Below are 15,741 nucleotides of genomic sequence, written 5' to 3'. Positions count from 1 at the left end.
TAAATAAAAATGAAAAGAAAAAAAAAAAAACACAGTTAAGTAACTTTATTTTTATATAAAATGTAAATTGGTCATTTTATAGAAAATACAAATCATGTAATATAAAACATATTTGTCAATATGTAAAAATATATTAAGTTACAAATAAAATATGACAGACTCAATATATGAACAATGGCCAGACAATCTATAAAAATAGAACTCTGACCCATAACCTGCAGCAACCTGCCCAGAGAAACAACCCACTTATCTACAAAATCAGCCCAGGAAGCCAGCCTGCTGTAGGTCAGATTCTCAGAAGGCCAGATTGCTATCTCTAGAAATGATCCAGGAAGCTAAACAATAACTTCTGTAACAATCACTCCAAAATGGGCAAAACTGATTAATAACTAACAGCTTTCCTGGTTTTTGTCCCCACTTCCAACTTAGGACCAACCAGAGAAAGCTAAATGTTCACTCTTTTGAACACGTCCTGACCATAGGACACCCCCTCTGTTTAGCCTGCCTACTGTTTCCCCCCACCAACAGCCTCCGATCAGGATCATACCTGGAGCCTTCCCCTTTCTCCACTATAAGGCTTTCCCACCCCGCTGCCTGCCATTGACACTGCCAAAATGCTCGTGATGGGGGCTGTCATCCTTTCTGTAGTAAGCTCAGAATAAGCAAGCTTTGCTTTTCTATTTTGGTTGATCTTTAATTCCACAGATATATAAATAAATTTGTATAGAATATAAGTAGCTAGCACATGCTCTCCCTAAAAAATTCAAGCAACATATACAAACAAACAGAGGGGTGCATCTCGCTGGCTCAGTCGGTGGACCATGCAACACTTGATTTCAGGGTTGTAAGCTCGAGCCCCACGTTGAGTGTAGAGATTACTTAAAGATACAGTCTTTAAAAAAAAAAAAAGAGGGGTGTCTGGGTGGCTCAGTCAGTTGATTTTAGGTGGGGTTATGATCTCAGCGTTGTGGGATTGAGGCTGCCTGGCTCCACTACCAGTGAGGAGTCTGCTTCTCTCCTTTTCCCTCTACCTTTCCCTTCTGCTTGTGTGCATTTGCACGGACACACATGCACACACACACACACACACACACACACACACATTCTCAAATAAATCAATCTAAAAAAAGGAAGTCAAGTCCACCTAAAATTCTACTACTCTGCGATAACCATCATTAAACTTTGGTGATCATTGCTTTTATGTTTTATTTTAGGATTTATTTTATCTAATAAGATAAAAATTAAAAATACATGTATGATTTTACATGAACAATATCATATTTCCTATTGCTTTTATCATGGACACTTATCATACCACTCTGTCTAGATTTCAGTATCCCATTTCTGATCACTGACCATTCTAAGTGGTCCCTGTTAATCCTTAGCAAATGTCTGCTTATATATTATCAGTATTCATGTAATTCAATACAGTGTATTATATCTACCTATGCATCTGTAACATGCAGACTTTTTGGGCAATTTTTTTTAAAAAATGGGAACAAGGGACACCTGGGTGGCTCAGTGGTTGAGTGTCTGCTTTTGGTTCAGGGCGTGATCCTGGAGACCCAGGATCAGGTCCCACATCGGGTTCCCTGCAGGGAGCCTGCTTCTCTCTCTGCCTGTGTCTCTGCCTCTCTCTGTGTCTCATGAATAAATAAATAAAATTTTTTAAAAAATTAAAAAATGGGAACAAATTATATTCTACACATTTTTTCCTGTTTTTAGTTTTTTTTGTCTTTCTGGCTTTTCTTCTTCAAAAGTTGTTTATGGGCTCCTTCCAGATCATCTTGTGTTGCTCTACTCCATGCTTTTCAAGGGCTGTGTGGTATTGCCTGAGCCTGCCACAACTCAGCACTCCACCCTCACTGGTGGACTTCCACTTCATTTACAGCTCATTTACAGTTCTTGGCATCCTTTTATATTGGTACTTTTATTTCCAAAGGGTAGATTCCTAGGAATGGAATTGATGAGTTGAAGAGTATCCAGAATTTTAATTTTTAAAGATATCGCCAGATTGCTTTCCAAAAAAGGCTGTAATACTTCAGATTTCACCTGCCATATATTTTGGTACTTTTCCCTCCTACCTCCCCAAATGCAAGAGAACTGAGAAATACATGAAATTTACACTAAACTCATTATCAGAGACTATCCTTCTGCATATTTGGTGAAATATATACACTTGGCAGCAGATTTTTTTATTGAGGTTAAAATGACTATAGAGAAGCAGCCCATGTCACATGGAAATAATTCTTTTGGTTCAAGCCATCTTCCGGAGCCAATTTTGACATTATAGCCTTCAGAGATAATTATCACACCTGTTAGAGGCCAGGCACCTGAGCAATCAATGTGCATCCTGGCAGGAGAACAAGTTTAGGGGAATCATGGACATGATCTAGGCCCTGATAATTAATCAGTTTGTTTTTAGAAAGTTGAGTCTAATCAACATGGCATCCTGCTTTCTTTGAGGGAATTGAGCGCAGGCATGCAAGCATCTTGCCTTAGTCCCTGCTTTGTCGAACAATGATTCATTTTTAGTCAAGGAAAGAAGCAGATCATACATTATTATGGGGCCCTAGGGTTTATAGCAACTCCAGGCTGCTTACTAAGATTATGGACTCTGAGTAATTCAGATTCAAAACAAAAAAGCAGCTAAGTCTAATATATATACATACACACAAAGATTTATATGCCTATGTAACACCAAACCAGAAGCAAAATCCAAACCCTGTTTGGGATAATTCCTGCCAGAGCTCATTACTTCTAGAAGCCTAAATATGGGAGGTGGGAGATCTACTCATGAGTAGAATTTTTTTACATCAGAATTTGAAAACATTAATTATATTAGTTACAGAAAGTTCAGGGTTTTTTTTTAGCTTGAGGATTTTGTTGGTCTTTATGTGGTTTCTTCTTAGGACAGCTATCACAAGTTTCGAGACTCTTGTTAAAATAAGCACTGGGACAGCAGGTCCTGGTTCCTTTCTGGAAGAAAGCTAGTGCCTCCCTTCCTCTCCTACTATGTATCGATTCTCTACAGGTCTTGCTCCCATCCATTGATCTGTACAGTTAGCACAGATTCTAGAAGGACATCACAGATGGACCTGACAGCATGGTGTGAGAAACACATCCCATTCCAAGTGTGCAAATAGGTGCAGCTAGAATAGGAAATTTGTGGTCCAGGGAAGGAATTGTGGCTGTCGAATCTCCTGAAATGTCTGGGTTAAAGGCGTTCACTGGGAGTTTGTGGGGGAAGATGGAGAGTGGCTGTTAAAACTGGAAGAAATAGGGGAGCCACTGGGCAATGTTGAGAAATTAGAAGCAATGCTGCAATTAAAGAAAAAAGAAGAGAGACAGAATAAATAAATATAGCTATCATAAAAAGTGGTAAGAAAATTGAAAGTGACTAGAAAACTAGATAAAACATAGGCCTTTGAATACTGTTCAAAATATCCAAATGTAAAAATTAAATAGTAAGGAAGACAAAATAGACTAAGTTTGATTAAGGTAAAAGAAAGCCATGATAGGCAAGAAGATATTTAAAATATAAAAATAATAACATGTTAGAAGGATGCAGTTAAGCCAAGAGATTATAAAATTTAAAAAGTTAAAATCCATGGATTTAAAAATGAAAGTAAAAATGGACAAGAGATATCAAGGCCGGGGCTTACATCTCCACACCCCCACACCTCCAGAGCTTCCAGGGTGAGACCATTTACTTCGCAGGTAAGTCCCAGGCTGCTGAAGGCCAAACACAAGGACGTGCAGCCTCCCGCCTGCCCCCAGCCCTGCTGGTCCTCCCACATGCATGTGTCCCCCTAGTTAGATGCTCTCTGCACTGTGGGACACCTGTGGTCACCGGCCCCAGCCAGCAGCCACACGCAGCCCAGCCTGGGGCGCCAACTACTAGCCTGGGGTGCTGAGCAATGTTGTCAACGTTTGAGCTGGGAGACAGGCTCCCAAGATACCAAGAGAGTGCATCATGCTTTAAAATGAAAGATCCAGACCCAACAATTGCACTGCTGGGGATGTACCCCAAAGATACAGATGCAGTGAAATGGCAGGACACCTGCACCCCAATGTTTATAGCAGCAATGTCCACAATAGCCAAACTAAGGAAGGAGTCTTGGTGTCCATGGAAAGATGAATGGATAAAGAAGATGTGGCCCATGTATACAATGGAATATTCCTCAGCCATTAGAAACGACTAATACCCACCATTTGCTTCGACGTGGATGGAACTGGAGGGTATTATGCTGAGTGAAGTAAGTCAATCGGAGAAGGACAAACATGATATGGTCTCATTCATTTGGGGAATATAAAAAATAGTGAAAGGGAATAAAGGGGAAAGGAGATAAAATGAGTGAAAATATCAGTGAGGGTGACAAAACATGAAAGACACCTAACTCTGGGAAATGAACAAGGGGTAGTGGAAAGGGAGGTGGGCGGGAGCTTGGGGTGACTGCGTGACGGGCACTGAGGGGGGCACTTGTTGGGATGAGCACTGGGTGTTATGCTATATGTTGGCAAATCAAAATCCAGTAAAAAAATATACAAAAAAAGGAAAAAAAAAAGAGAATATTCAAAGTAGTTAATTAGCAATATTTGGCAACATCCTTTTCTTCCCTTACAAAATGAGAAAGAGTCCCAGATGGTAAGAGCCACCCCTCTCAGAGTTGTCATGTATGAGGTATGTTTAAATGGCCAGCACACATCTTGGGATGTAGCTAGAGCTTGCCTGGTCACAGATCCAGAGATATCTTGGACTGTACTGGTTGACCTGGGAAATGGGCAAGAGACTGTGAATTTGAAAGAGCTGATGGCAAAATGGCTTCCGGATTATTTCCAAGAAGTATCACTGTGGCTCCCTGTCGTCATCAGAAAATCAACTTACTCTTGTTTGATTGACCAATGTCAACCCATCCTGAAATTTAAATAAACCATTTTTTAAAAATGAAAGATCCAGGGGATGGTTTAGCGGTTTAGTGCCTGCCTTCGGCCCAGGGCGTGATCCTGGGGTCCCGGGATCGAGTCCCACATCGGGCTCCCTGCATGGAGCCTGCTTCTCCCTCTGCTGTGTCTCTGCCTCTGTTTCTCTCTGTGTGTCTCTCATGAATAAATAAATAAATAATCTTAAAAAAAATAAAATGAAAGATCCAATAGACAGTTGTGTTTGGGTTTTTAATTCGCCTTAACTGTTTGTGTGTTGCACTCTGAAGTTGTCTTACTCGGTTGCTGAAATCTAGTAGTGGCACTGAATGTATTCTAAGTGTGTTCTTCCGTAGTGGAACTGTGGGCTGAGCTATTACCAGAGAAGACAGTGTTGAAAAAATCCTGGGAATTCCAGGTTCCCAATCTCTGGGGGAGGTGTAACACAGATCTCGGTGAGAAAGGCAGTTGGAATTCAGTGCGGGGTGGGAAACAGAGCCTGCAATTATGCTTCTTGGCCAGTGTTTCTCACTTGCTGAACTCTGGGCACGTGTTTTACCCAACAGCATTTAACTCCTAATGCAGTGACCTAAATTTAAATGACTTCCAGTAATAAAGAGATGCTTGCCTGATTCAAATCTCGATAGAATTTAGAGAATTGACTTACAGTTTTCATTGCTTCATGGAAATGTGCCAAATCATGTCACTTCGTCTGTACATGTTGTTGTACTCAGATGGCTTTACATATGCTGTATGTGTAAAAATATTTTCTGGTCTTTTTCTTTTCTTTTTTTTTTTTTTCTGGAACCACATCTATAGCCAAAATTTTAGTATTATGTGTATTGTTGTGTGAGTTTTTCAAGGGATTATTTAAAGATGCATTTGTGTCAGGATGATCCTTTTTTTTCCCCAAATTTCCAATTCCTTCTGCTTCACTTTCACTCTAGGTTGGTGGTCTTGCTTCCGATCTCATTGGAAAACTGAAGCAAATGGAAGAGAACACAAGCACCTGCCACCATGTTGATTCCATTGGGTTGGGCTGTGCCCATAAGCTCAGCCTTCCTGCATGACTCCCAGTGACCCCAAGGTTCTCTCAGCCCCTTCACTTAGGCACCAGAGCCATGGCCCTCTTGCCCACTCAAGGACTTTTCCTAGAAGTGACCCCTGTCTTCCTCGGAGCATTCCTTGTTGTCTTCTCGCTAGAACGTTTGCATCTACCAGGCAAGCCCGCAGCTCCAGTGTCTTTTCCCTGCTGTCCCATAGCCTGTTCTTAGGCTCAGGAGCTACAGGGATCCTGTTAAAACTCCAGTCACCTTTGTGAGAAATCACCTGACAGATTTCTATCTTGGTCAGAGGAAAGGGCAAAACTTATAAAATGACCAAGGCCCAACACAGTTTTCTCTCAACACACCTCAGCCCTTTTCTGTTTATCTGCTCTGCTGCAGTTGTTTTGAGCTCTTTGCTATTCCTTGAACATGCCAAGAGTGTTCTCAGCTCTGGGCTTTTACATTTGTTTCCTTCGGCCTGAAATGTTCTTCCCCAGACATACTGCTCCCTCCTTTCCTGCAGGACTTTGCACCAATATCACTTTCTTTTTCTTTTTTAAAGATTTTATTTATTTATTCATGAGAGGCAGAGAAACAGGCAGAGAGAGAAGCAGGCTCCATGCAGGGAGCCCTATGTGGGACTCAATCCCGGGACCCCGGGATCACAACCTGAGCCAAAGGCAGATGCTCAACCACTGAGCCACCCAGGTGTCCCCACCAGTATCACTTTCTTAATGAAATCTACCTTGACTGCCTTATCTAAAATTGCGTGCCTTATCCATACACCCTATCCCCCCCTCAGGGTTTATCACCTTCTAATATACTGTGTAAGCTATTTACTTTGCTATAGTCTGGTTTTCCTCCCTCAGTATGTGTTTCATGGAGGCAGGAATGTATGTATATCCACTGTTCAGTAAAAAGCCTGGCACCTAGTAGCCTCTGAGTATTTGTCATTTGAATGAATGAATAAATAAATCCATAGGAGCAGGAACCTTGTTGGCTTGCCCATTGCTCTGCCTCCAGTGACTAGTACAAGAGCTTTTCAATAATTATTTTTTGAATAGTTATTTTCAATAATTATTTGCTGGATGAATGGACAAATGAATTGAGTTGGAAACCAAACAATAAGAACTGCACAGTACCACCTCGCAGCCTGGGGCCACTCAGCCATGCCACAGCACCTCGGTGATGGCTGCGCAAATTCTCTGTTTTTACCTGCATTTGGCTTAGAAGCGATTCTAGATGAAAACATGATTAATTATAGTCTTCAGCCTCAGCTGATCCCTCAAATAGTTCCAAATGATGAGGTGTGGCGGGTTGTGGGCTAGGGAAGGCAGTGGGGAAAAGTTGGGATTATCATCGAAAGGCCAGCAATTTTGTCCTGGCTTTTTATTTGTTGGATTAAGTTTATTAATTCATCCAAGAAATATTCATAAAATTTCGTCTATGTAAGGGCCATTACAGATACAATTCATTCATTCATCCTTTCATTCAACAATGCTGAATGTTGCCCCTGTTCTTGCAGCTACGAGTTATTTCTGCTCAGTGATCAGGGTCCAGAATCAGGAAATGGAGACATGGCCTTAGGGAATGGTGACGAGACTACTTACAACCCCCTCTTGAAGGGAAAAGACAACTGGAGGGGCTCATTCAGCTCAAGACTGGGGTCCACCAGCAGCCCTGCGTGAAGCCAAAGGAACAAGCAAAGCCCCAAACTGTCCTGGCTCTTAAGACTTCTTTAAGTGAGGATGTCACCTGACTCTCCTTTGATGAGAAGGGAAGGAGAGCTCGAATTCACCCGGTTGCAGTTTCTCATCCTTATTGCCAGGATCCTATCTGACCTAAAAAACTAGAAGATTGATATTGTTCTGCTACTTTAAGAATCTTTGTCTTTAGCATTTTTTTTCTGGTAGTGAGATTTATATTTACAGCCAGAAGTAGATTATAAACAAGAATCTTAAACATCCAGTAGCTCACACCTAACAAGAGTGCTTCGTACTAGATGTCCAGTGGCCATTTATTTTACTCAGTGTGTGCTTTTGCAGACCAGGGAGGGAGTCTGCCTTTTCCTTCCTGCAGGCACCATCCTTATCTTTTTCTAAATTCAGCTTTCCTTTGTTTACTAGAGACCTATCTGAAAAGATTGGCAAACATCAATCACATGATAGGATGGAGATTCTCTCTCCTTCCTGGTGTGAATGGAAGTGAGATGAGGAGACACAGGTTATTCTTTTCCAAAGTCTGAGTGTGAAAGGAAGCCAGAGATTGAGGCGAAAGCCAGAGAAGGACATTGAGTTAAGGGTGGACTTCTAAAATAGGACATAGTAACCTCACCGGTGCATGTGGCCTGAGGGGAGTCAGTAGAGAGTGTCTCCAAATAAAACTCAGTCGAGTAAATCTGAAGATCTAATTGGCTTTGTTAAATGATTCCTGAATCAGGCAGCATCCCATCTTGCAAGTAGATGCGAGGTCCGCTGAACTACACAAGAGAACAGTTTTTTTAAGGCAGAGGAAGGTATTAAAAAAAGAAGAAAAATTTATTAGCAAGGAATGCATTGTTTAGGCAAGGTCGTCCTCCTAAGGGGAATGGAAAGGTCTATCAGTAAATTTCCTAGTACCGACCAGGAAATTCTATGCTGCCTGGTTAGAAGTTATATTAGGGGTGGGAGGGAATTGGTGGTGTTGAAAATGCAGTGAGGTCAGCTATTAAGTCTTGGTGTCCTGACTTAGGGCCTCTAAGTGATGCCATCTTGAACACACAGTTGGCTTTTTTTTTTTTTTTTTCCAATGGCTGTTCTTTTTTTTTTTTTTTCTGAACAAGAGGAAACAATTCCAAATATACAGAAGAGAGGGAAACAATTACATGTTGAACAAAGGAATGAATAAACTGGTGGGTGGAGGGTGTTGAGGGGCTTGAAGAGTGGTGAAGGATGAGAACAGCCCTTAAAGCCATGGACCAGGGGCTGAGCACAGGCAGAGGAGAACATGACTGAGCGGCTGGTGGAGGCCCCCTCAGGCTCTGGCACTTGGGGATATGGATCTCCTCACTGTTTCTGAAAGTAGAAACAGTCCTTGCAAAGGCCTAAACCGGCACCAGGCATATGGAGCTTGGGATAGTAATTGTTATCACTAAATCCATAAATCACTCTGGGAGAAACTATAGATTTAAAAAAAAAAAAAATCATTCTGGGGATCCCTGGGTGGCGCAGCGGTTTGGTGCCTGCCTTTGGCCCAGGGCACGATCCTGGAGACCCGGGATCGAATCCCACGTCGGGCTCCCGGTGCATGGAGCCTGCTTCTCCCTCTGCCTGTGTCTCTGCCTCTCTCTCTCTCTCTGTGTGTGACTATCATAAATAAATAAAAATTAAAAAAAATCATTCTGATATAATTTTATGTTGACATGGTACTGCCTGACTTTACTATTTATTTCATAGTTCTCTATGTACATCTGTATAATTTTTTCCTGACATGTTTTAGAGTAAGTTGAAGATATAATGATCCTTTATCTCTACACACTTTGCTGTGTATTTCCTGAAAACAAGAACATTGCTGCCATATAACCACAGGACAATTATCAAAATTAGGGAAATCAACCCCAATCTAATACTATTATCTAACCCATAGACCTTATTCAAATTTACCTTGGTACAATTTTAAAAAGTAAATTATTATACCTGTCATCTTTGAATAGACTAGCAGAGAATCTTTTTTTTTTTTTTTTTTTTTTTTAACTAAGATTATATATTCTCAGGAATCAGTGCAGGGATCATAAAAAAGCATGTTTTTTTTTTAAAGAAAAATAAATGAAGCTTTTGACAAGTATATATTCTATTGAGGGAAAAGTAGATTGATTTAAAATTGTTTGCAATGGTTACAGGAAAAGGTTTGGTCTATTCAAATAAGATTGCTAATGGGGTTTTCGGTAATGGCAAAAAAAAAAGATGCCTAGGTCATTGTTTTTACAGTAATTTGCCACAGAACTCAGGATGATTTTAGAAAATTACTAATGGAGGTGTAGAAATAATGACTATCACATTTCTCAGAACTTCTTGTAAGATGTGGAATTTTTATTTATAGTGTGCAAAAATGTCAAGATGTGTCCACATAGGAATACATTGCTGAGACCACTGTCCCATTCAGTAGGCAGGATTACAGTGCCAGAGGAGAAGGCAACAGAGCCTGTCTCTCCAATGCTGAGGTTATAAAACAAAAACTGCTGGACAGACAGCAGAAAGGACAGCAGGGAGACTGAGCAGTCATTTTAAACGAACCATGACTCTGCACTGCCCTCTTCTTGGACAGTTTCTCCCAAATCCTTAGAGAGTCCTGCCTAATGCTGCTCACCTAACTCCGTCCCTAACATACTCTGTTTTTTACTTCTTTTCTTATCCCCTTCTTTAAATGACAGAGGCAACACACAAACAATTCTATTACACTGAATCTTAGGAAGCATTTGCTTTTGTAGGTCAAAATGGTAGAACAGCAACCATTTCAAATAGTCCAACCTAATAAAAGAGGTGTAACCTAATTAAAGATTCAAGCAGTAGAAAATATACAGAACAAAATGTTAAAAGCTCTCCATCCTTACTTGCTCCCATTACCCTTCCCAGAAGTAATTTCTAAACATTCTTTAAGAATAAAGACAATAGGGAAGCCTGGGTGGCTCAGCAGTTGAGCATCTGCCTTTGGCTCAGGCGTGATCCTGGGGTCCTGAAATTGAGTCCCGCTTTGGGCTCCCCATAGGGAGTCTGCTTCTCCCTCTGCCTATGTCTCTGCCTCTCTGTGTCTTTCATGTATAAATAAATAAAATCTTAAAAAAAAAAAGAATAAAAAGGGGTGGGGAGATTCCCATGGAAGGAACGAGACAGGAAAACTGTAGGGACCCTTAAAAAAAAAGCATTTCCTCCCTTTGCTCTGACTTCTATTCTTGCTAGGGCCTGCACTCCTATGTCACTCTGCACCTGCCTTGTCATGCAAATAGCATATGTCCTCCTTGTAAGGGACAAAGAGATAGTGATATCTGTGGAGCCTTCCAGCACAATAGATAACATCCAAGGAGTGAGGTAATCATAAACATTCTCCAAGACCACTGACGGCAAACACCTTGACACCGAGACCCCTGACTTCAGGGAATGCATGATTTATGTAGGACACCTGGGCTCTGTCCTTGTTCTGACCAGTTTCTGGATGCCTAAGAGGACACGTGCACTAGACTGTAATCACTAATAAAAACCAAAGACAAGACTTGTGTTCTTTTCCTTTCTGAGTCTCCCAGACGTTCTGTCCATATCTTTCTCCCTATATATATCTTCAATAATCTGCTTTCACTTAAAAAAATAAATAAGATTTTGAAGCATATCCTCCAGTCTTCTTCTAAACATTTACATGATAAATATAAATATATATATATGTAAATGGGCTCATTCTATATGCATTGCTTTACAAATTATACTTTGCATGTGAGACTTTTGCATGTCAGAAGATTTAATCTGCCTCATTCTGGTAATAGTTGCATGGGTATTCCATATGATTGTTGCATGGTTTATTTAACCATTCTCTTATTAATATGTATTTCTATTTTAAAATGTTTTGGATAGTCCTGAATTAAGATTCTAATACATATTTATCTGTACACAGATAAAATTTCTGTAAAATAAATTCCTAGAAATATAATAGCTGAACCAGAGGTACATGCATTTAAAATTTCATTAAGAACTGCCCAGTTCCCTTCTAAATAATTTACCAATTTATCTACTAACAGTGCTTATTTTCCTGAATCCTTGCTTGTAGTAGGTATTATAAATCTTTTAAATTTCTTATTAATCTGATAGAAGAAATATAACATTACATTAATATGTATTTCCTTGATTACTAGTGAGGTTAGACAACTTTTGATTTTTTAAAAATATTTTATTTATTTATTCATGAGAAATACAGAGAGAGAGAGAGGCAGAGACACAGGTAGAAGGAGAAGCAGGCTCCACGCAGGAAGCCCCACGTGAGACTCGATCCCGGGTCTCCAGGATCACACCCTGGGCTGAAGGTGGCGCTAAACCACTAGGCCACTAGGGCTGCCCAACTTTTGATGTTTTTAAAAAAGATTTTTATTTATTTATTCATGATAGACATAGAAAGAGAGAGAGAGGCAGAGACACAGGCAGGGGGAGAAGCAGGCTCCATCCTGGGAGCCCGACGTGGGACTCAATCCTGGATCTCTAGGATCACACCCTGGGCCAAAGGCAGGCGCTAAACCGCTGAGCCACCCAGGGATCCCCTTTTGATGGGTTTTGATTAGCCATTTATAGTTTTTCTACCAATTACCTCTTCACAATCTTTGATCTATATATAGATTGCGTATTAATTCTCTATTTGTTTTGTATTCTATTATTTTCTACCACTATTGTCTTTTTACTTTATTTATGGTCAATTTCATCATTAAGAAAAATTTAAGCTTTATTTATTTAATTAATCATTCTTTCCCATTTTGAATTCTGGTATTTTATAACCTAAGAAGGCCTTTTCAATTTTAAGATTACAAATCTGATTTTTTTTGCCTTTATTCTAATTTTTAAATGTGTTTATCGCCTTTAGCTCTCCACTACATTTGCTGTGATTTTTAGTGTATAATTTGAAATAAGGGTTTAGTTTGATTTTATTTTTTCCAAATATAGATATTTATTCTAATGTCCTTTGTCCAATGAGCATATCTTCTGATTCTGATGCCATGTTTATGGAATATACTGAAGTTCTATTTATATGTGAGTCTGTTTCTGGATTTTTTATTCTGTTTTATTTATCTGTATATTTCTATATCCATATCACATTAATGTAATTACTTACTATAGCTTCAAAGTATTTCAGAGACTATCTGGGCGAGGCCTATCCACAATTTTCTTTTAATCTTGGCCATTGTGTATTTTCTTTATCACATGAAATTTAGCATTAAGCTTAAGAGTCACAAAATTCTTGGTGAAGAATAAAGATAAAATTCTTTATCCTGAATTGATAGATTCATTGGGAAAATGGATAATTTTTCAATTTTTGAGTTTTTCCAACTAGAAAGTTAGTGTTTATATTTAGTTTGGTCTTTTAAAAAAATCCTTCTTTCTTATTAATTCTTCATTTTGTTTTCTTTTCTTGACAAGTTTTCTCATAGCTATTTTGTAGTTTTGATTCTACTGTGAATGGGATGGTTTTGCATTATGCTTTGAAATTATTAAGGAATTAGAGATGAAGTTTTTTTTTTTTTTTGTATATCGATCTTATTTCTGACCTTCCTGCTAAAATTTGTTAGTTCTAATAGGATTTCAGCTGACTCTCTTTAATTTTTTAGTTAGATAATCATTGGCAAATGGGAAATTTGTCTTTTATTTTCCAGTATTTATACTTATTTCTTTTTTTGAATATTGTTACTGTTATTATTATTATTATTAGGTTTTTATTTATTTATTTGAGAGAGAGCACTTGAGCAAGGAGAGCTGCAGAGGGAAAGGGAGAAGCAGACTCTCCCTATTAAGCGTGAGTCCCCTTTTGGGACTCGATCCCAGGACCCTGAGGTCATGACCGGAGTTGAAGCCAGATGTTTAATTGACTGAGCCACTCAGGTGCCCCTTTTTTTGTAATATTATTTGACAAGCATTTCCAGGATAATGTTGAGTAGAAGTAGTACTAAAAATGCTTATTTTATGTCTGAATTTAATGGGAATGCTTCTAATGTTTCTCAGTTAAGTGTGATGTTTGCTAGGTATTGGAGGAACATACTCTTTATCAAATAAAGGAAGTTTTCTTCCAGTTTCTTGTAGCTTTCTAGTTTTTTAAAAGTCACATTTTAAAAATTGCTATATCATGTACACACCCAAATATGCACAAATATTAAGAGTTTAGTTCATTGAGTTTTGACAATTTCATGGACCTATTTAACCACCACCCAAATAAGATACAGAATGTTGCCATGACCTCAGAAGATCCCCTCATCACCCTTTCTAGTCAATTCCACTCTTTCCCAGAAAGATCTGCTTTCCTACTTTGATCCCAATCAATCAATTTTACCTGCCTAAGATATCATTTAAATGGAAACACACTGTATTCTGTTGTGTCTGGTTTCTTTCACTCAATATCATGTCTGTGAGATTCTTGCACATTGTTGCTTGTGTAGGTAGCTGCTCCTTTTTATATCTGAGTAATATTCCATTGTATAAATACATCACAATTTGTTTTTCTAATTTTCTGTTGATGGATATTTGGGATTGTTTCCAGTACCTGGTTGCTACAAATAAGGTTTCCATAAACATTCTTATAAAGCACACACATGTGTATGCCTGTGTGTGTGTGTGTGTGTGTGTAAACATACATTTTGCTTCTCTTTGGAAAACACCTAGGAGTGAAATTACTGGTTCATAAGTAAATATGTATTTACCTTTATAAGAAACTGCCGAAGAGTTCTTCAAATAGTTAGACCATTTTGCATACCTACCAGCAACATATGAGTGTTCTAATTGTTTTTCATCCTCACCAGTATTTGGTGTAGCCAGTCTTTGATTAAGCCATTCTAGTGTGGATGAAATGTTGTCTCATTATGGTTTTAATTAAAATTTCCTTGATGACATTGACTACTTTTTCATGGGCTTATTGGCCATTCATGTATCTTCTTTCTTTAAGTGACTATTTAAATCTTCTGCCCATTTTTTCATTGGTTATCTTTTTATTGTTGGTTTTTAAGGGATATTTTTATATTTTGGATACAAATATACTCTGTCTATATACTGATACCATGAATATATTTTTTTCCTCATCTGTGATTTACCTATTTATTTTTTAATGATACCTTTTAAGGAGTAGAAATTTTAAGTTTAGATGAAATCCAATTTACTAATATTTTGTTTATACATTTTTTGGCCCTTTAAAAAATATGAGCTTACTTCTAAGGTCACAAAAATATTTACCTATGTTTTTTAAAAGAAGTTTTATAGTTTGGCCTTTATAGGTATGTATATGATTCATTTCAAATTACTTTTTTTAATTAAGTTTTTTTTCTGAAAGCAAACACCTACTCCCTTCCTCAAAGATTCTGAAATTCTGTATTTTGACTTTGACTTGAGGCTTCTTGGTGAATTAGGCCATAGTTTGAGAGCAAGTGTTCTGTTGGCCAAGGCCACAACTTTGCCATTTATTCCTCAACAGTCTCTTAAGTTAAGTTCTTTGCTACACCGTCAGGGCACCTGGAGCTTCGCACATACTATAACATAAGAACAGAATGATGACATAATTGACAATAATGGGAAAACAAGGAGGACTAGGTTTAAGGATATTTAAAATATTTCATTGTTGGATAAATACTCATGACAACATGTCCTCTTTGGCAGGAAATTAAATCAGCCTAGAGAGGTACAAACTTCAAGGCCAAATTTAGTAAGAAAACAAACACTGAGTATAAGCTGGGCAGTTCACTCACTTTACAAATTAATAAACACATTCATTGAATCATTGAATTAATATCAATTATATGTCTATGTTCTCTTAACAAATGTTGACTACATGTCTACTGTTGTCTACTATGTGAAACTCTGTAAAAATATGCTCTTCCTTTTTCTCTATTTCTGATTCTAGATTTCCAATCATAAGATGAGATTGACATTTGTGTCCTAGAATTAGGTAGCTTTTGGCAGGGCTCATAAGACATGATCTGGGTTAGAATCCAAGACAAAGAGCCACCTGGGACAAGGATGTAAAATCCAGGACAGTTCAGGCCAATAGGAGACACTAGATATCTTAT

The 15,741-nt window shown here is 38.6% G+C and overlaps 1 protein-coding gene across 13 annotated transcripts in view; it reads right to left on the bottom strand.

Moving 5' to 3' along the window:
• ZC3H12C (zinc finger CCCH-type containing 12C) overlaps window positions 1–15,741 on the bottom strand; it is a 176,542-nt gene that overhangs the window by 102,574 nt on the left and 58,227 nt on the right. For 2 of the 13 annotated variants that reach the window (XM_072821878.1, XM_072821884.1), the window contains exon 4: window positions 8,304–8,448. The exons of the other annotated variants lie outside the window; for them this stretch is intronic. The gene's annotated coding sequence lies outside the window, so the exon portion shown is untranslated. The remainder of the gene's footprint in view (window positions 1–8,303; window positions 8,449–15,741) is intronic. 13 annotated transcript variants of the gene reach the window in all.

The sequence above is a fragment of the Canis lupus genome, chromosome 3 (genome assembly GCF_048164855.1).
Source record: "Canis lupus baileyi chromosome 3, mCanLup2.hap1, whole genome shotgun sequence".
NCBI lineage: Eukaryota > Metazoa > Chordata > Mammalia > Carnivora > Canidae > Canis > Canis lupus.
The sequence above is the reverse complement of the archived record's forward strand: the minus strand, read 5'-3'. Positions and strand labels throughout refer to the sequence as shown.